The 20,907-nt window shown below is 37.2% G+C and overlaps 1 non-coding gene across 1 annotated transcript; it reads right to left on the reverse strand.

The window, feature by feature from the left end:
- Positions 1–4,301: 4,301 nt before the first annotated feature.
- Positions 4,302–4,408, reverse strand: LOC131150088 (small nucleolar RNA R71). Its single transcript, XR_009135471.1, has one exon. It is a non-coding gene; the product is annotated as a small nucleolar RNA R71 (small nucleolar RNA).
- Between the last annotated feature and the right edge of the window lie 16,499 nt (positions 4,409–20,907).

Consider the following 20,907-nt stretch of genomic DNA (forward strand, 5'->3'; position numbering starts at 1 on the left):
AGAAATGTTATCAAGGTTCAGAAAACTGCCTACGTCCCCACCTTGGCTAACAAGTACAAGGATTCCACTAATGCTTACTTAAGGGTGGAGCGGCACCGATTACAACCAGGTCAATTACCACAAGGCTGACCTCAACCTTAACCAGGTCAATTAGCGGGGCTGACCTCAACCTACACGTCTTACCAGGATGGCACACCTAGCTTTCCTAACCGGGTCTAAGCCAGTCTGAGACTATTCTAGGGCTAGTCTCCGTCTTCAAGCCCGTGCCTGGAAATACAACAGATGCGTATATAATTTTTCGTACAAGGAAATGCTTCTTACACTAAGCTGATTATGTACCACTAAGCACAATGTAATTAATATACTACCAAAAGATAGGATTTGATAAGCTCGGTGTAGTCTAAGTGTTTACTCTCAAATATTTATGCAAATATAGCAATCAGTGCGTGAGAGTGTAAATGATAGGATCTTTGTGTCAAAATAATATTTCAATCACAATGCACCAACAAAGATCACAAGCACACTTTAAATATCTCAACAAATAATATTTCTCAATATAAACCACAGGAGATATTTAAAAATGGTTTACAAAATATTTATTTGATCTTTGTAATAAAAAGATAATCTCAATCAAAAGGTGTAGCAACAAAGATCTTTTAGCACTTAAGAAAATATCTCAAAATAGATTTCTCAAAGATACGCACAAGAGATATTTTTGAAAATGATGTATAATATTTTGGCAACTAAAACACTATATGAACTCTTGAGTATTGCAATGAGAATGCAAAACTCAAAAGCCCAAAGAAGTTTTCCTATGGAAGGCTTATTTATGAAGCCCTCTAGTAGAACTTGCAGCTTACTCTCTATGAAATATAAATCTCAAATAGAACAATAAAGAGAGAGTTTAAGCTTGGTGAGATAAGCACAAGAATACTCTTACAAAGAGGTATTTGCAATATGAATGAGTAAGAGTGGGAGTTTAAAGCTTGAATGTGAAATATAGGCTTTTTGAGATTGAGAGGATATTGACTAATTATATTTCCTAATCTCATACTAATTATTCCAAATGAGGGCGTATATATAGACAACCCCTAAAATATAACCATTAAGGACACATATGGAATTATTAGGAAAGTTTTAATATATTTTAACCAAGTTAACCCCGTTTTAAAATATTAACCACGGTAAAAAATTAGTCCAACCCGAGAGCTTCGGTCGACCAGAAACATTTTCAGTTGACCCAAGTTCATATGGTTCGGTCGACCAAGACAAAAATGAACTGGGGACTTGGTCGACCGAACACATGTGTCGAGGGTAAAATTACCGAGGTTCGGTTGACTAGGGGAAATGAACTATGGTCTCGGTTGACCGGGAAGGGTTATTTTTCCAAACAGCGCGGTTCGGTTGACCGGGAAGAAATGAACTGGATGATTCAGTTAACCAGACCGTTGGGGCATCTCTCGAGGACCCTCAGTCAACTAGAGCATTGGCGTTCATTTTGGGCTCGGTTGACCAAGAGGTCAAAGTGTGGACTCAAAGGGAGTTTGGTCGACCGGGTGTAATTGAACTGTATGAGTTCGGTCGACTGGACTGTGGTCAAATTGTTGACCTGTTCCGGGTTTGGTCGAGCGGGCATATTTATACATGGAAGTACGGTCAACCGAAAGTACCTATTTAAAGCATTTCAGTCTTGTTTAAGCATGCAAACACCCTATTCAAATGACCATTCATATATATGTTTGAGTGAGTGTCCTGGGGTCATTTCTAGGTCCTTTTTAGTTTGAGAATACCGAAAAAATTTGGTGTCGGCTGATTACACGCTTAAATTGCGTAATTAGGTGTTTTAATTTATGCATTGGGAATCCTATTTTGTATTTAAATGTCTAATTACTCTCAATATTTTAAAATTATGTTCTATTTATAATATTTGAGTTTTATTAAGTAATTTATGAAATTTTGGTATTTTTTCTTGTAGGGCAACTATCGGAAGCCAAAAACCAACGACAGTACTTTGCAATCTGTGCGTAAATCTCTCATCCAACCTCTGATTCAGATGATTCAAGATTCCTCAGAAAGATAAGAAAACAATCTACAATTTTTGTGTTTTGTGTTTTGCAAAATACTGGCAGCATCGAGGCCGAAATCAGACGTGAAGTTAGCATATGCCGTTTTATGGATTTTTTCGACAATTCTTCATAATCTTGGCGTAACTTTCTCATACAAGCTCCGATTGAGATGATTCAAAATTCTAGGAAAATCTGAAAAAGAGCTCTACATCTTTTGTGTTTTAAGTTTTGAGAGTTACGAGCTGTAAGAGGGTCTAAAGTGGGCTTGAAAGAGGAGGTCAGCTCATGTACCTTTGAAAAAAGAAAGAAAATCAAAAAATCAAAAAATGAGATGTGACCCAGCCATGCAGCCGGGTCATCTCATAAGGGCAGTTTGCGCTGGGTACATACAAAGGAAAGACAAAAGAATGGAAAGAAAAAAAGAAAGGAAAGAAAAGCAAAGAAAGAAAGGACAAAAAGGAAAGGAATTGGAAAAGTCAAAGGAGGGTTTCGTTGTGGAGGGAGCCGGGTGCAAGAAGAGAGGGGGAGAGCAGCATGCGCTGGGGCTGGAGTGAGAGAGGCCGCACCATAGGTAGAAAAAAAAGGATTTTTCTTGGGGAGAAAGAGAAGGGAGGCCAAAAGCACATAGAGTTTCTTGGAAAAATTATTTTTTGGAGAGCTTTCTTGTGGTTTTCTTTTGGGGGTGCTGCGAAGATACACACACAGCCAGCAAAGGAGAGTTGGAAGCATGCAAAAATACTATCTTTTCAGAATCGGAAGGCGGCGAACAACGGCGGTGTTCGGGGTGTTTGTGATGCGCAACGGCGGTGCGGCGAGTGTTGATCTTTCCTGTACGCTCCAAATTGAAGAAAATGTGGTAAAATCTGTTATGTTGGATTTTATTTTCGGAATGAACTAAATTTTTTGAATTCTAGGAAAACGATGTAGCTAGTTTCGAACTATGCTTGCTCTTTGATGCTAATCTGAAATAGTTTTCATTAATGTTTGTTTGAGTTATTATGTGCCTAATGCTTTTAATTAACTAGCCATTAATTAAATGATTTTAGTCTTGTGATTTGCTACCGAAAGGGGGGATTATAGGATAGATCTTGGATAATTCAGCGTAGGTAAATATAGAGATCGAAAGACTTGTATGAACCTACGTAGCATAAAAAATCGAGGGTTTTACTGCGTTCTTGTGTTATTAATTTGCATACTCTTATATTAAATAATAAACAAGAATAGGTTCCGATTGACTATCGAAAGAGGCTTTTAGAAAAATTGGTGATTTGCTAACAAACAGAGAAAACGAAGTTAAATTAGCTAAATGAGTAAAGCATAGTGAGAAACTAGGTGAAATCGGTTTCCTAGAAGTTTTTACCATCATCAATTTGACATGCGGTATCCAGTTTTAAATTCTCCTGAATAGTTTATTTAAAGTAGCTTTGTTTAAATTTTGCAATCTAAAATTGTTAATTTTTCTAAATAAAATCAAGGTTAGTAAAATTTCGGTACTTGGTAAAATTAAGACATCAATCCCTAAGGACGATACTCTACACATCATTATATTATAAAACTATGATACTGTGCACTTGCAGTTTGCACCGGTCAAGTTTTTGGCGCCGTTTCCGGGGATTGAGTTTTTCTTATTTTTGCCAATATCAATACAAAGTAATCTTGGTTTTAATTTAGAATTCTCTTTTTATATTTTTATTTATTTATTTTTTTTTATTATTATTTTTTTGTATTTCTGGTGTGTTTTTTTTATGTTGGATGCGCAGGGCAAGAACACGTGACATTATTCCTTTTGATCCGGAGATTGAAAGAACGCTCAGAGCACTAAGGAAAAAGAGGGTATTAGCCATGGAGAACGGACAAGATAATGCGCAGCCACGCGCCTTGAAGGATTATGTGCGACCAGTTGTGAATGACAATTATTCGGGTATCAGACGCCAGCCCATTAATGCCAACAATTTTGAGCTCAAACCCGCATTAATCAGCATGGTGCAGCAGGCCCAATTCAGTGGATCGCCACTTGATGATCCCAATATCCATCTGGCGATGTTTTTGGAGATTTGTGATACTGTGAAGATCAATGGTGTTACTAAAGACACCATTAGACTAAGATTATTCCCTTTCTCTTTGAGGGACAAAGTAAGAGGTTGGCTACAGTCGCTACAACCTGGGAGTATTACTAGTTGGCAGTACATGGCACAAAAATTTCTAGCTAAATTCTTTCCACCTGCAAAAACAGCTCAACTCAGGAGTGAGATTGGTCAATTCAAGCAGCATGATTTTGAATCACTCTATGAAGCATGGGAAAGGTATAAAGATTTGATTCGACGCTACCCACAACATGGATTGCCGGATTGGTTGCAAATTCAGATGTTCAATAATGGGTTAAATGGGCAAACGCGGACTTTAGTTGATGCTGCATCTGGGGGAACTTTGATGTCAAAGACACCTGAGGGTGCTACTACTCTTTTGGAAGAAATGGCATCAAATAACTATCAATGGCCAACTGAAAGAACTATGGCTAAGAAAGTTGCTGGAATTCATGAATTGGAGCCGTTTGCTACACTTTCAGCTCAAGTTGCTTCTTTGTCTCATCAGATTTCATCTTTGACAACCCAGAGGATACCACAAGGTGCAGAATATGTGGCAGCTACAAGTAGGACAAATCCGAGCATTGGAGTGAGTCAAGAACAGGTTCAATACATCAATAATCGGAACTACAATTATCGTGGTGATCCTTTGCCCCAATATTACCATTTAGGGCTTCGAAATCATGAGAATTTGTCTTATGGAAATACAAGGAATGTGCTGCAACCTCCTGCAGGATTTGAGAGTCATCAAGGTGAGAAGAAGATGTCACTTGAGGATGCCATGATATCTTTTGTTGAGGAGACAAAAGCAAGGTTTAAAAAGACAGATGCATGACTAGACAACATTGAGACTCATTGCAACAATATGGGAGCCACTATGAAGAACCTTGAAATACAAATTGGGCAACTGGCCACGACTATAAATACCCAACAGAGAGGAACTTTTCCTAGCAACACAGAAGTGAATCCTAAGGAACAATGCAATGTCATCATACTTAGGAGTGGAAGAGAAATTGAGAAATCACCAGCAAAGGAAACCATGACAACGCCTACAGCTAAAAATAATGGTCAAGGCAAGAATAAAGTGGAAGAAGACGAGATGGTGGATGACACACCAAGAGAGACTGACACGTCACCAACAATTTCATTTCCTGACAATCCTCCTATTCTCTCTACTCCACTTCCTTATCCTCAACGTTTTCAAAAACAAAAACTAGATAAGCAATTTTTTAAGTTTTTGGATATTTTTAAGAAAATTCACATAAATATTCCTCTTACAGATGCCTTGGAACAAATGCCAAACTATGTCAAATTCCTGAAGGACATCATTTCAAAGAAAAAAAGGTTGGAGGAGTTCGAAACAGTGAAGCTTACCGAGGTGTGTAGTGCTATTCTTCAAAAGAAATTGCCTCAAAAATTAAAAGATCCAGGGAGTTTTACTTTGCCTTGCACTATTGGAAATTTATTTTTTGATAAAGTTTTATGTGATCTTGGTACTAGTATTAATCTTATGCCACTTTCTGTTTGCAGGAAATTAGGACTTGGAGAGATGAAAAAAACAACCATTTCGTTGCAACTAGCAGACCGATCCATCAAGTATCCATGTGGAATCATAGAAGATGTATTGGTAAAAGTGGATAAATTTATTTTTCCTACTGATTTTGTGGTGTTAGATATGGAGGAAGACCAAGAAGTCCCGTTAATTCTTGGCCGACCATTCTTGGCCACTGGAAGGGCTTTAATTGATGTTCAAAAGGGTGAGTTAACATTGAGAGTGGATAAGGAAGAGGTTATGCTCAACATCTACCAAGACATGCGATTCCCAGAAGATCCAAGCACTTGCTTTTGGGTAAATGTCATTCAGCAAGGTGTAGAAAAAGTCTTTCAAAAAGATGTACAAGTTGATCACCTAGAACAATCCTTGCAGCAGATTACAACACAGCAACGTGTGGGGAGGCTAGAACCTATGGTAGCAAGGACGGACTCTGTAATCTCTAAAGGAAAGATGCAACAACCTATATCTCTAGATTTGAAACAATTCCCTGAGCATCTTCGCTATGCATTCTCGGGTGATGCGTATGAAAATGCACAAATCTACAAAGAGCAGACGAAGAAGTGGAATGAAAAACAGATTCTTAGGTGTGAGTTTGCTCCAGGACAACAGGTTCTACTCTTCAACTCACGATTAAAACTCTTCCCAGGGAATATATTCAGAGTTAATGGTCAGAGATTGAAGCACTATTATGGAGAACAAATGGAGAGGAACTGTGCATTTATTCCTCTTGGTGATTCTTATGGTCTTGAGCTTATCCATCCTACCATGCAGGTAAGACATTAATTATTACAGACCATGTTCCCTAAATTACTATTATAGACCCAAATAATATAAATTACAATAAGAAAAAGTTTTTCAGGGTTTTTGGTCTTCAAGTTTTCACGTGCCATCAAATGATCTTGTTGTTATGAACCTGTATAAAAACTTGACAGACATCAAATACCAGAGTATTTATCATAATCAAAATAGGGTATGACCCATAGGGTCAACAGTTAGGAGTTACGATAACTATGCTTTGATACCAATTGAAATTGGAATAACTTCCTAAGAGGGGGAAGGGTGAATTGGGTTTCAAAAATTTTATTCCCTTTAGTCTTAGGTCATTTGAATTGTGACAACAATCAAAACTTAAACACAATGACAATCAACGCAACAAGATCAATCACTCAATCTTCGTAACAATAACCCTGTATATATGTGAAAATTTACTGAACTTGTTGTAAGCCCTGTATCACAATTATTCTTCTTCCTAATGTTCAGTTTTTAAATAAACTTTCAGATTAATAGGTCAACGATGATCAACCAATGTAAACCTTTTTGGTTTCCGTAATCAATGCTGATCAATCCAAAACGAATTACCTTCTGGTCTATTTAACAACCAAACATACAAAATTGAATTTTAAAGCAACCACACAAATTATATCTTTTGCTAAAAAATAAAGAGTAGAGTAGAGAAAGAAGAACACAGGGGTTTTACGAGGTTCGACTTCAACATAGCCTATATCCTCGCCCTTGGAAAAACCACCAAAGGATTTACTATTACCGTTCCTTTACCAGGAGAACCAAGACCAGTTACAAACACTCCTTGAATAAGGCTAGAGCTCGCCTTCTCCAAAAAATATCCCCTTGTTTGGTCCAATGATTCAGCACTCGAACCGTCAATTAACCTGTTACAAAGATATAAAACAAGGTGTACAAGAACTTGCTCCTCAAAAAGCTGATTAGTACAAATTGAAACACTATGTACTTCAGTAAATTCAGAACATGAATTTTAAAATGAAGCTCTTAGAAACTTATCACCGTAGGTATCTTTCAATGGATCAAAGAATCAACAACTTGATGCACAAACTCAGTGAGAAACTCAGCAAAGCTTTTAGAGAATTTCGTTAGTGACAAGAGCAATAGCAAACTTTCAGAATTTCAGTAGGCTTTGAGAGAGAATAAAAGCTAAATTGATTTCTTGGTGTTTTAAAACAATTATCCTTGAGGGTATTTATAGAGGTAGAAAACCTCCTTGCTTGTTCCCCAAGAATTCTTAGAGTTGTTTCCAAATAATAAAATTATTTAAGCTTCCAATAATTTGAATTTAAAAAATTATGTCTGTTGGAAAATTGAAAAATGCCGCGAGCCAGACGACTGTGAAGTCCTGGTAGTCGTTTGTCCATTTGATATAACTATAAAAATCATAGGCAGAGAGGTGGCAGTCATCCGTCCCTTGATTAGAAGTCATTTGTCACCAGAATAATGTAGTTATAATACAACTCAGTAGGGTGGCATTCGTCTGTCCATATAGTGACAGTAGACTTTCCAGGAACAAATCAAAATTTTCAATATACATAGAGAGTGGACAGTCCTCTGGCGGAACACTTATAGACTTCTCACTTGGTACTTGGCAGTCATCTGTCAAAACTTTGTATTCAGTTAAGCTACACTAAATTGGCTAGTCGTCTGTCCATAAACCGACAATCATCTATCAACTGACATTTTTTGCTTTTCAACAAATTTTCAAATTCTCTCTTCTTTGCTTAATTCATCTTGGAATATGAACTTGCTTGACTTTGAAAAATTTGTTCCAAGTTTTATATTAAGGTCTCTGAGTCACTTTGCCTAATGAGCTTCAAAATGAAAACTTCATGTTTGAATAAACTTAGAAGTACTTACAAAGACTTTGACCTAAGCTGTTTTGACATTTTCTTGGCTTTAAGTCCTTTCAATGCTGCTCTTCAATCTCTTGGACTTCTTTTCGAGCTTTCATTTATAGATCTTTGGTATTCTTATGAACCTCTCCTTGTTCTTTGATCCTTGTAAGCATTAATGTCAGGGTATATGTATATTGAGCAAATCATCTTTACCTGTAATCATATCACTTCAAAATATATTAAATAACTTTTACTTTGTTGTCAGCAAAATCAAGAGTTTGTAAGCCTAACTAAACCAACAATGATGATGATGAAAAGGATGAAAATAGTCAATTTAGAAAACATGTTGTATTATTGATTTGAAAACCAATTCTTGAAAGGAGAATCAGGTTGTATAATAGGTCTTTGAGGAAAATGTGTTTAGTAAATGAGTTTGGAAGAGGAGATATTGGGTTGTATTACCGATTTGTAAATGATTAGGACATGCATGATGTTGATATGAAAATTCTAACGTTTCATATCAATAAGGCTTTTAAAATAAATTTTTTTGGGAAATATTTTTAGGTGGGGATTCTAAAATACTAAATAAACATCTGATTAAGTAGTGATCTTTCGTTCATTTGATCTAATTTTCTTGATTAATATCATAATCCCCCCTCAATCACACAAACTTTAGGAGTTAAGAGTCTAAACTATGCCTATAGATAAGGGGAAGAAGACATTATATAGTAAGATTTTCCTTTTATCTCATCATAAGTTGGGTTTAGACTTCAAGAACTAAGCTTATATGATTGAATTGCATAAGACAACACTAACATTATAAGCTAAGACAATTTTTCTAGAAAGGGTTTTCCAAATAAAATAATTTTTCATTTTTTTTTTTGATATTTTCACATTTCTTAGACTTTTAGAACTCATAAAGAGAGGAACTAAATGATGCATAATAACATAAGCCTGCATAATAGAGCATATTAAAATTTCTTATAACATATTTAAAAAATCCAAACCTACCTACAATAATTACAAACATGCATATACCTTTATACACATACTCTAAAAGTACACATATATACACAAATCTCAGAAATTGCATATTAGTGTTTCATGCTTACATATACATGTACTTATATATCTATTGATATACCCAAAATATATCACCTACCTATAGGAGACCAGAATGCAACATTAATAAGGGGAGTTACCGCCTAAGTCAACCGCCACGCCAGAGCAATCACTACGAAAAAACGAGTTTTTAGTGACGAAACTATTAGTGGCAGAATCAATTTCATCACTAAAAGTGGGTATTAATGATGGTTTTAGCAACCGTCAGTAATACAACACTATTAGTGACGAATTTGAAACCATCACTAATAGTTTCGTCACTAAAAACCGAAAAATATCGCGGGAAATCATTTTTCGTACAGAAATTGTCGCGACGTCCCGTGAGCGCGTGTGCCCCGGGGGGGCGAAATTAGAAATCATTTTAAAATATTTTCATGGAAAAATATGGTGTAGGAGTCGCCACTAACCTTTAGTGCGGTTAGAACATATGATTACTACCCCGTTAGGGGTAGAATCAGTCTACATTACCAGAGTTAGGCTCGGGAGTTCGGTTACGCGAGGGGAAGGTACGAGCACCCCCTACGCGCCCGTTCTTACGAACGGTACCTAATTAATTTAAAATTATCCCTAAGTTAATCTAATAATTCTTTAAATTACTCCTTTTTTTTATGAATTTATAAATACATATGAAAAATAAATAAATAAATAAATATATACATATATATATTCCCTCAGAGCTTAAGGTACGTAAAGCCCGAAGGCTCATACCCCCGCAATAAAATCATAGGGATAATACATATGAAAATACTTAGTAAAGTAATACGAAAATGCTATAAGTACTAAATATTGTAATAAAATATAAACATAAAAAAATAAAATAAAATAAAATAAAATAATATATGTATATATATATATATATATATATATATATATATACGTATGATAATAATATGCTAATAAATGGTGAGGACAATGATGATGATAATAAAAAGTAACAATAATAACGATAATATAATAACCATATTATGAATAATAGTATTACCGATAATATACACATTTTATAACCCTTACCTTAAAACAAATACATGCAAAAATGAATAATTAATTAAGGAAATAAATCAAATTTAGAATTATAATATGGAAATTGATGGAAAGGTAAGACAATAACATACTTTTGGAAATATATTACATTCTGAAATTCACATGCAAGGACCACCAAAATTAATACAAAACTCTAAATATATAAAAATTAAACATTGAATGAATGCGATAATAACAAAAACACCAAACACGTACAACAATGACAATCCGAATATAAACTGATAATAACATTAACATTTAAAATGTAACCATAATGAAAACCCTAGATATTAAACATACAATATGAACATTACCCATTTAATAATAATATACTAATATTACAATGATAATGACAATAATAACAACATACAAATTATAATAATATAACATAAATATTTCCATAATATGATACTAACACTAGTAATAGTGTACAAATAATATAATGCTAATACAATCCACATAATAATAATACCAACAATATACACACAATAGAATATTAGTACTAATAAAATCGACATGATAACCAATATAATAATAATACCAATAATAATATCCAAACAATCTAGTAATTTTACTAATAATGATATACAAATAGCAATATAAAAATAATGAAATCATATTATTATTAATAATAATATACAAGCAATATAATATACCAACAATATAATACTGATATTAATAACAATAATATACAACTAATAATACTAATATGATACATACATATATATATGCATAAGTATACTGTGTGTTTAGTGTGTGTGTGTGTGTGTGTGTGTGTGTGTGTGTGTGCTGTGTATTTGCAGAGGGGCAGGGGAGGTACTTGCAGAGGATGGGCAGAGCGGAAGACTCCGGCAGTGGCTGAAGGCGGTGTTGACGGTTGCAGCGAATGGAGATGGAGGCTGGGCGTAAGAAAGCAGGTGCCGTGAGGAGGTACTGCGCCCCGGCGGTGGCTGCCATAGCAGCAGGGTGATCGGTGGCGGGGGCTCGCTGGAATTGAGCGTGGAGGATGGCCGGAGGTTGGCTGGAAAGCTTGAACAGCAGCAGGTTCTCACCGGATTTCTAGAGCAGAGCTGGCAGCAGGGTGGCCTGGCTGGTGCTGGAAAGTCACGGTTCCTCGGCTGGATTGCTGTGGTCGGCGGCTGGGACTGGAGAAGAAGATGGTAGTATGCTAGGGGCTGCCTTGAACTGCAGACGGGGGGGGGCTTGGTGGCTCGTGGACGGCCGGAACTGAGAGACAGAGAGGAGAATGGAGATGGGTGACGGAGACTAGAGAGTGGAGCCGAGACTTTGGAGAAGAGGTTAAGGCTGAGATTCAAGATGGAGAATCGGAGAGGCTGCTGATATTGCAGCGAGAGAAAGAGCAAGAGAGTTAGAAGAAAGGCAGTATTTTTTTTTTTTTTTTTACTTTTCCTTTTTCTTATGCCGTATTCCCCTTTGTGAAAACGCTGGTAATAATCGGAAATAATGCGACTCCCCTCTTCCGCCTCTTATAAAAACAATTGTGAAAGACTCTCATCACTAACTAAGTTTCTTTTTCATAACGATAACATTGGTAATAATAAAACTATACTAACTCAATATATCATAGTCCATATATACTACTCTAATATAAACTCTAATCATCATCAATCAAAAATACATATATTAAGATACTCTTAGGGTAATAAAATACTCCTAGATCTATACTATAAACGTGACCAGACGATAATCCCCTCCCATCTCTACCCATCCCCTATACCCCCCCATACCTTTTCCTCGTCCCGTCCCCATCCCCTCCCGCTAACTCCCCCTCCTCCCTCGTCTACTCCTCCTCCTCCCTCCTCATCCTCCTAATCCTGACTCCTCCTCCTATCTCCTCCTAGATCCCCCTACTAACTCGTTAATAATAATAAATAATAATAAATAATAATAATAATAAGGTAATAATAAATAAAAATAATAGTGGTAATAACAAAATAATAATAGTAAATTAATAATAACAAAAAATAATTATGAGAAAGTAATAACAAAATAGCAATAATAAAAATACTAATAATAATAATAAAATAAAGGGGAACCCCTTGTTCTATTTGGCTAGGGCAAAAATAGGGTGTCTACAGCTGCCCCTCTTTGTAGGCTTAGTTGTTTCAATGTAACGGTAAGAACTCTCCTACTTTTTTGTAGCAACAAACTTGCAAAGATAAAAGATACCTATTTTAGCCAAGCCATTCAATTGTCTGGGCTTTTCAATCAGGTATTGTTTGCTTTTGCCAATCAGGGATAATTTGCACTGAATGTAAGAATCCAAACGCCAAAGTATGTGAGAATGACTTGCATTGGGTTTAAAAACCCGAGCACCAAAGCACATGAGAATGACTTGCACTAGGTTTAAGAACCCGAGCGCCAAAGTACAATGAGAATGACTTGCACTGGGTTTGAGAACCCGAGCGCCAAAGTACATGAGAATGACTTGCACTGGGTTTGAGAACCCAAGCGCCAAAGTACATGAGAATGACTTGCACTGGGTTTGAGAACCCGAGCGCTAAAGCACATGAGAATGACTTGCACTGGGTTTGAGAACCCGAGCGCCAAAGTACATGAGAATGACTTGCACTGGGTTTGAGAACCCGAGCGCCAAAGTACAATAGAATGACTTGTAGTGGGTTTGAGAACCCGAGCACCAAAGCACATGAGAATGACTTGCACTGGGTTTGAGAACCCGAGCGCCAAAGCACATGAGAATGACTTGCACTAGGTTTGAGAACCCGAGCGCCAAAGTACATGAGAATGACTTGCACTGGGTTTGAGAACCCGAGCGCCAAAGTACAGTAGAATGACTTGCACTGGGTTTGAGAACCCGAGCACCAAAGCAAATGAGAATGACTTGCACTGGGTTTGAGAACCCGAGCGCCAAAGCACATGAGAATGACTTGCACTGGGTTTGAGAACCCGAGCGCCAAAGTACAATAATGGCTTGTTTCGAATGTAAGAATCCGAGCCGTAGGGACACGATGATCCAGCCATGGGACACAATGATGGCTTGTTTCGAATGTAAGAATCCGAGCCGTAGGGACACGATGATCCAGCCATGGGACACAGTGATGGCTTGCTTCGAATGTAAGAATCCGAGCCGTAGGGACACGATGATCCAGCCATGGGACACAATGATGGCTTGCTTCGAATGTAAGAATCCAAGTCGTAGGGACACGATGATCCAGCCATGGGACACAATGATGGCTTGCTTCGAATGTAAGAATCCGAGCCGTAGGGATACGATGATCCAGCCATGGGACACAATGATGGCTTGTTTCGAATGTAAGAATCCGAGCCGTAGGGACACGATGATCCGAGCCACCTCAACCAGTAACAAGATGTGAAAGCAAAGTATGGAAAGTTGTTACTCTATTTGGAAAATGCGCTTGGGGTAAAGTCCGAATGTCAATGAATGAATCCCTTGTCTTTGGGATCTGTTGCCCTAGTTTCAAAATAAATCAATATGTGTACGGGGTCAACTTGCCCCAATTTTCCAAGTAAATCAATGTGTGCTTGGGGTCAGTTACCACAGCTCATAATTAAACACAACAGAATCTCTCCATCAAGGATGTCAAATAATCATTCGAAAGCTCAAGACAAGTGTGAAGGGTGCTCTATTACTGCTTGTGATGCTAGAATGCAATGATATGCTGCTATATGTATGCATGTTGCTAACTTGTGATTATATGTATGCATTTTTATTTTTTATTTTTGTGATGCTAAAATATGAAATGCATAAGATGTATGGTAATGCGTGAAATGCATGACAATGCATGAGATGCATGGTAATACATGAAATGCATGGCAATGCATGAGATGTGTGGTAATGTGTGAAACATAGGGTAATGCATGACATGCAAGGCGATGCATAAGGTGTATGGTAATGCATAAGATGTATGGCAATGTGTGAAATGCATGGAAATGCATAAGATGTATGGTAATACATGAAATGCATGCAATGCATGACGATGCATAAGATGTATGGTAATACATGAAATGTAGGTACTGCATGCAATGGATGATCATGCATGAAATGTAGATAATGGATGAAATGCATGACAATGCATGAGATGAATGGAAATGCATGGAGTGCATGGCAATATGTGCAATCTAAGTAATGCATGAAATGTATGACAATGCATGAAAGTTGGGGTAATGCATGATAATGCATGAATCTTTTCTCCCAATGCACTCGTGATCAATGTCCTCATCTTTGGTCTCTACATGAGATTCGCCACATTTGAATGGATTTGTAACCGATCTTAGTTTAATCTTCTTTATTCATCCGTTCATGGAAGTGATTGACTCAGCTCAAATGAAAATCATAAAATCTGCCCCAGTTGAATGGACCTACAGATGATCTTGACTCTGATTTCCTATTCCAATCCGATAAGAAAGTACTTGAAGGGGACCTACTGAGACTCAACTCAGAATTTGCCCCAATTAAATTCATCTGTCACCGATCTTGAATCTATTGTTGGATTCCTTTTGAACTTGACATAACATTTGCCCCAGTTTGACTGCTCTTTCTCCACAAGGATCTTCTTTATAGAAATTTCTGGTGATTCTGAAACTCTTTGACTATCCATCCTCTTTTAATGCTCTAAAGAGTAAAAAGGGTTCCTCCTTTTTCTTTTCCTTTTCCTTTTTTTTTTTTTTTAAGGAACGAGGAATGATTATACAACTATGACATCAACTTGTTAAATCAAAAGGCCATCTGCACAAAATAAATGTTTTACCATGTTTCAATGCTATCATAGGAAAAATTCATACCAGTATTCAAAAGTCGTATAACATTAATTTCCCAGCCTAGATGATTGTCCTTCTCTTTAACTGCCCCTGTTTCATCAACTCATGCTTTGATCTCAAGATGGTCTTTAAGACTCGGGACGAAACGTAGGCTTAAGGACGTAGGATTTTAGAATAAAAGGGAAACTAAGGCTCAAAAGACCATCCCAAATAATGTTTTATGCCCCCAGTTCGAGTTAAGGCGTTTTGCAAGATGTTGACCGAACTTGTTATTTAAACAAGCTGCCTACGTACCTTTTCAGGATCAGGTCATTACGTAGTTCAGACTCAGTATTGAGTCTGACAAATCATTTAAGACAATAATGTATACCAATCTGGTCAGGACTTTCATTTGGACCGTAATGTAGGTTAAGGATATGGGTTAAAGAAGAAAGGAGTTACATAAGGCTCAAAATCATCAATTTCATTAAGGGTAATTTGGTCAAAGATCACATATGTAGTAAGTCCCTTATTCTCTTTCTTCTTCCTCCTATTTTTCTTTTTCTTTTCTTTCCCTTTTAATCTTCTTTCCTTCTTTTACTGCAACTTTCACTTTTCCTTTTATAAAGGAATCTTGTCTTCATTCTTATTTGAACTTCAATTGGGGCCAATCTTTTAAAAATTGCCCCAGTGTGGGGTGTGATCCTTCAACAGGTTAATTAAGGAATGAATTTTTCAGGCTCAAAAGGGTTGTCAAGGGATTTCTTCTTCTAATTTCTTTTGGATAGCGGAAAAATGGCCTGCCATCATTTTGGTAATGACTATTGTCTCAAATGATTTGCCAAACGCTAAGGGACCCAAACCCAGGTTGGATTTTTGGTGATCTGACTTTTAAGAGAAAGCTGGTTTAACATTCAGGCTCAATTTGGTTAACAAATGGTAAATCATTATTTGGATTCTTTTTAGGGATAACTGGTTGGCCAAAGAGGGCCATCCATCATTTGATCAAAGCATGTGAGATTAATTGATAGGAAATTATCATAACAGCGTAGCCACTTCTGAAAGTAACAAAAAAACTTCTTCATAACGTCTGAATTCAATGATTGTTTCATCCTTTAACATCTCTTTCTAGCTCATGAACACTGGCAATATTACTTTCCCTATTCCGGCATGAAACATATGTAAACATAATTTGGCAATGTGACTCATGATGCAAGTGAGATAACGAAATGCATAATCCATTTTATTGAATATAGAAACTATTCCGAGACACAGGCGTCCACGGATTACGAAAAGCAAATAACAATGGAAAACAAAAGAACATCAACTGAAAAGGATTAGATAGTCAAAAGTTCGGTACTCCATCACTTTAGCCTCGGCGGATAATGACTGAAACCATTGATTTGGGAACCTCCTGGATATGTTAACCACTTCCTTCCTCGTGTTTGGGTAAAGGATTCCCCTGGATTCCTGGTTGCTTGTCGTCGAATGCTAACCATCCAGCATCTCTTAATGATTGCACCTTATGCTTGAAGGCCCAACATCTGTCAATAGTATGGCCGGGAGAGTTAGCATGATACTCACAACGAACCCCAGGATCATACCACTGTGGAGGAGGGTTCGCAACGGGCGTCCCAGGGATTGCAGATACCATCCCCTTTTCCCGCAGCTGAGGAAATAATTCGGCATATGTCATGGGAATGGGGTCCACCCTTCGGAAGTTTCTGGTCACAAACCTGTCTTGTGTTTGCTGATTCGGCGGACCAGAGTGAACAATCTGGGATCTTGTGCCTATATGCATCGTTTGATTTACCATGGGCTCAAAATGAAAATTTCTATTGGGCCATTGGTTCCCACCTCTGGCATACTGATTCTTCCAATTAAACTGCCCCTGTATCATTTGAACCTCCTCCTCCTTCTTCCTATTAGTCCACCTTTTGCCTAACCCAGTTTCCGAGCCATTATCCTTAACTAGGCCTGCCTTGATATCGCCTTCAATTCTTCCTCCCGCAGCCACAATATCCATAAAATCGTGGGGAGTTGCTCCTCGAAGGTGCGTGCGGTAGGGGTCTTTTAATGTACTTACGAACAAGGAGATAGCCTCTCGGTCACTCACCGGGGGGTCCACTTGGATTGACATATCTCTCCACCTGTAAGCATATTCTCTAAATGTTTCGGTGGATTTCTTCTCCATTTCTTGTAGCATCATCCGATCAGGTGCCATTTCTGTCACATGGCGGTAGTGAGTAACAAAGGCATTGGCCAAGTCCTTCCAAGTGCGGACCCGAGCCTTATCTTGCTGAATGTACCAACGGATAGCGGACCCAGTCAAACTGCTTTGAAAGCAATGCATCATTAGTTTTTCATCGTCTGAGTACGCGGCCATTGCTTGGCAATACATCACTAAATGTGTTCGAGGGCACCGGGTTCCGTCAAACTTTTCAAAGTCTGGCATTTTGAACTTCGGCGGCAGGGTGACTTTAGGCACTAAGCAAAGGTCATTTGGATTAACTGAATCGAAAGTATTAGAACCTTCCATTGCTTTTAAGCGCTCTTCTAATACGTCACAGCGACGCTCAGCCTCAGATTTACTGATCCCCATATCAGAAGGTACTAATGGAGGAGTTCCTACCACTGGGAACCCCTGTGCTAGCATAGCAGGGATGAAAGGAGGCATATTCGGCAGTGGACCCCCATGACACCAGGTGGTGGAATTGATGTTTGTCCATGATCTGGGGTGAACCCTTGGGGATGAGCGGGGTCCACATCTACTTCGGGATCAATATGCACTGTCTTTCCCTTGTTCATCAGTAACTCCAGAACCTTACTTATCTTGTCATTCATCTCTTCTTGTCCTTGTTCTAGACCCAGGACTCTATTTTCCAATTGTTCACTCATTTCTCTCGCTCTTCGCCTGGTATTGTACTGATGCGTGGTGGTCTCAATTATTGCTTTATATTACTCAAACCACCTCTTTGAGTAGGAATTGAAAACCAAAAAATTTCCTTTTTTTAGAACCATGAATGCACAATTATGTACTGTATGAGTGAAAGTGTTTTGATGCATGATTAGTGTATGCAATGGGTGTTTATGCTTGGATGCAACTAGTGCACTTACATATACAAACAAAGATATAAACATGCATGCAGCCTATGGTGCATGACTATGTATGAAATGAAATGCATGAATATGATGTCCTAAATTACTACTTAGCTAGAATTCTAGAAAAATCTCACTAATAAAACGGGTCAAGATTAACATGACCATTGATGGGCCACGATTTCAATTCAATTTCTCCCTTACCCATTCATTTCCTTGATGATGGTCCATGTACCTCAGATTCTATAAAGGGTCAAATTATGTTCTGAGGTTGGGGTTGACCCAGGCTAGTCAACCCATCGGATTCATTCAATGTGGACTTATGGACTTTAGTGTGCACTTGGGCCTCAAGTATTTTAAAATATGGGCTTCGAACTATTTTATGATGGGTTAAGGTCCTAGTTGAAAAGGAATTCGGCTTGGATTACTCGAAAAAATGTTGGCCCGAATTTTTAGGTGATAGGGCTGAAGCCCATTTTTGGAAATCTGGGTTTGACCCTCTTTGGAAATCATGTCTGGGCCAAGTTTTCACTTAGGAAAATGTCGGGCCTAGGTTTGTTTTTAAAGAATTGGGCCCGATTTATTTGAAAAGGATTGGGTCGACCCATATTTCATGATGGGTTGAGGCCTTAGCTGAAAAGGAATTGGGCTTGGATTACTTGAAAAAACGTTGGCCCGAATTTTTAGGCAATGGGGTTGAAGCCCTCTTTTGAAATCTGGGTTTGACCCTTTTTTGAAAATAAGGCATGGGCCAAGTTTTTGCTTAGAAAAAGGTCGGGCCCAAGTTTGCTTTTAAAGAGTTGGGCCCGAGTTATTTGAAAAGGGTTGGGCCGACCCATATTTTTAAAATGTTTGGGCCAAGTGCTTCGTTTTTTTGAAAGGATGGGTCATGGTCTCATTATTGGGTTTTTTCAGAATACTGGCTAAGTAGTATGTAAGTCTAAAATGAATGCAGGATGCATGGTATAATACAAGGTATCTCACACCATATATACAACATACTATACGTGGAGTAGGATGTGGCTCCTGTCCCAACCCAAGGTAGGTATATATATACAGGGTTCTTCATGGCTCTATCCTAGTTAAGGAAGACTATAGACAAGTATGTGTGGGTAGGCTCTAATTCTTATATACAAAAGGTTCCCAATCTAACCTCCATCCTCACCCAAGAGGGGTTTAGACAAAGTTTAAATTGAGCGGAGTGGTTCGCGGGTCCCCACAAGCCTTGCCACGTGGGGACAAACGCTATTACACTCCTATCTAATCCTAGTAAGGAAAGCTCGGGTATAGAGCGTGAGAGTGTGTGATTTTAATTTTTAACCTAATCCCACTATCCCCACATTTATTCACATGCTATAAATAATATGGAAACAAGATATTTACAATTAATATATATATTCAAAAGATAAGGAAACATAATATATGCAATTAATATGTTTATTCACAAAAAATTTGGAAACAAAAATAAGGAAACAAAATATTTACAATTAGTATACAAAATATCTATAATTAATTTACTTTTTCAAAATATCTTACAATTAATATGCTTTATTCAGAATATCTACAAAAAAAATTAGGAAACAAAATATTTTTAATTAATTAAGGTTATTTACAAATTATGGAAGTAAAATATCTACAATTAATCAAAGTTATTTACAAATTACAATATTCACAAAATCAGGAGTAATTAAAAGATTTATTAAATTTGAACTTGGGATAATTTCTAATTAATTAATGGCTCGACCCTCTAAACTCCCCAGTGGAGTCGCCAAGCTGTTGCGACGTCCCCGGGAGCGCGTGTGCCCCGGGGGGGCGAAATTAGAAATCATTTTAAAATATTTTCATGGAAAAATATGGTGTAGGAGTCGCCACTAACCTTTAGTGCGGTTAGAACACATGATTACTACCCCGTTAGGGGTAGAATCGGTCTACATTACCAGAGTTAGGCTCGGGAGTTCGGTTACGCGAGGGGAAGGTACGAGCACCCCCTACGCGCCCGTTCTTACGAACGGTACCTAATTAATTTAAAATTGTCCCTAAGTTAATCTAATAATTCTTTAAATTACTCCTTTTTTTATGAATTTATAAATACATATGAAAAATAAATAAATAAATATATATATACATATATATATATATTCCCTCAGAGTTTAAGGTACGTAAAGCCCGAAGGCTCATACCCCCGCAATAAAATCATAGGGATAATACATATGAAAATACTTAGTAAAGTAATACGAAAATGCTATAAGTACTAAATATTGTAATAAAATATAAACATAAAAAAAAATAATAAAATAAAATAAAATAAAATAAAATAAAATAATATATGTATATATATATATATATATATATACGTATGATAATAATATGCTAATAAATGGTGAGGACAATGATGATGATAATAAAAAGTAACAATAATAACGATAATATAATAACCATATTATGAATAATAGCATTACCGATAATATACACATTTTATAACCCTTACCTTAAAACAAATACATGCAAAAATGAATAATTAATTAAGGAAATAAATCAAATTTAGAATTACAATATGGAAATTGATGGAAAGGTAAGACAAT

The sequence above is a fragment of the Malania oleifera genome, chromosome 2, assembly GCF_029873635.1.
Source record: "Malania oleifera isolate guangnan ecotype guangnan chromosome 2, ASM2987363v1, whole genome shotgun sequence".
In the NCBI taxonomy this organism is placed as follows: Eukaryota; Viridiplantae; Streptophyta; class Magnoliopsida; order Santalales; family Ximeniaceae; genus Malania; species Malania oleifera.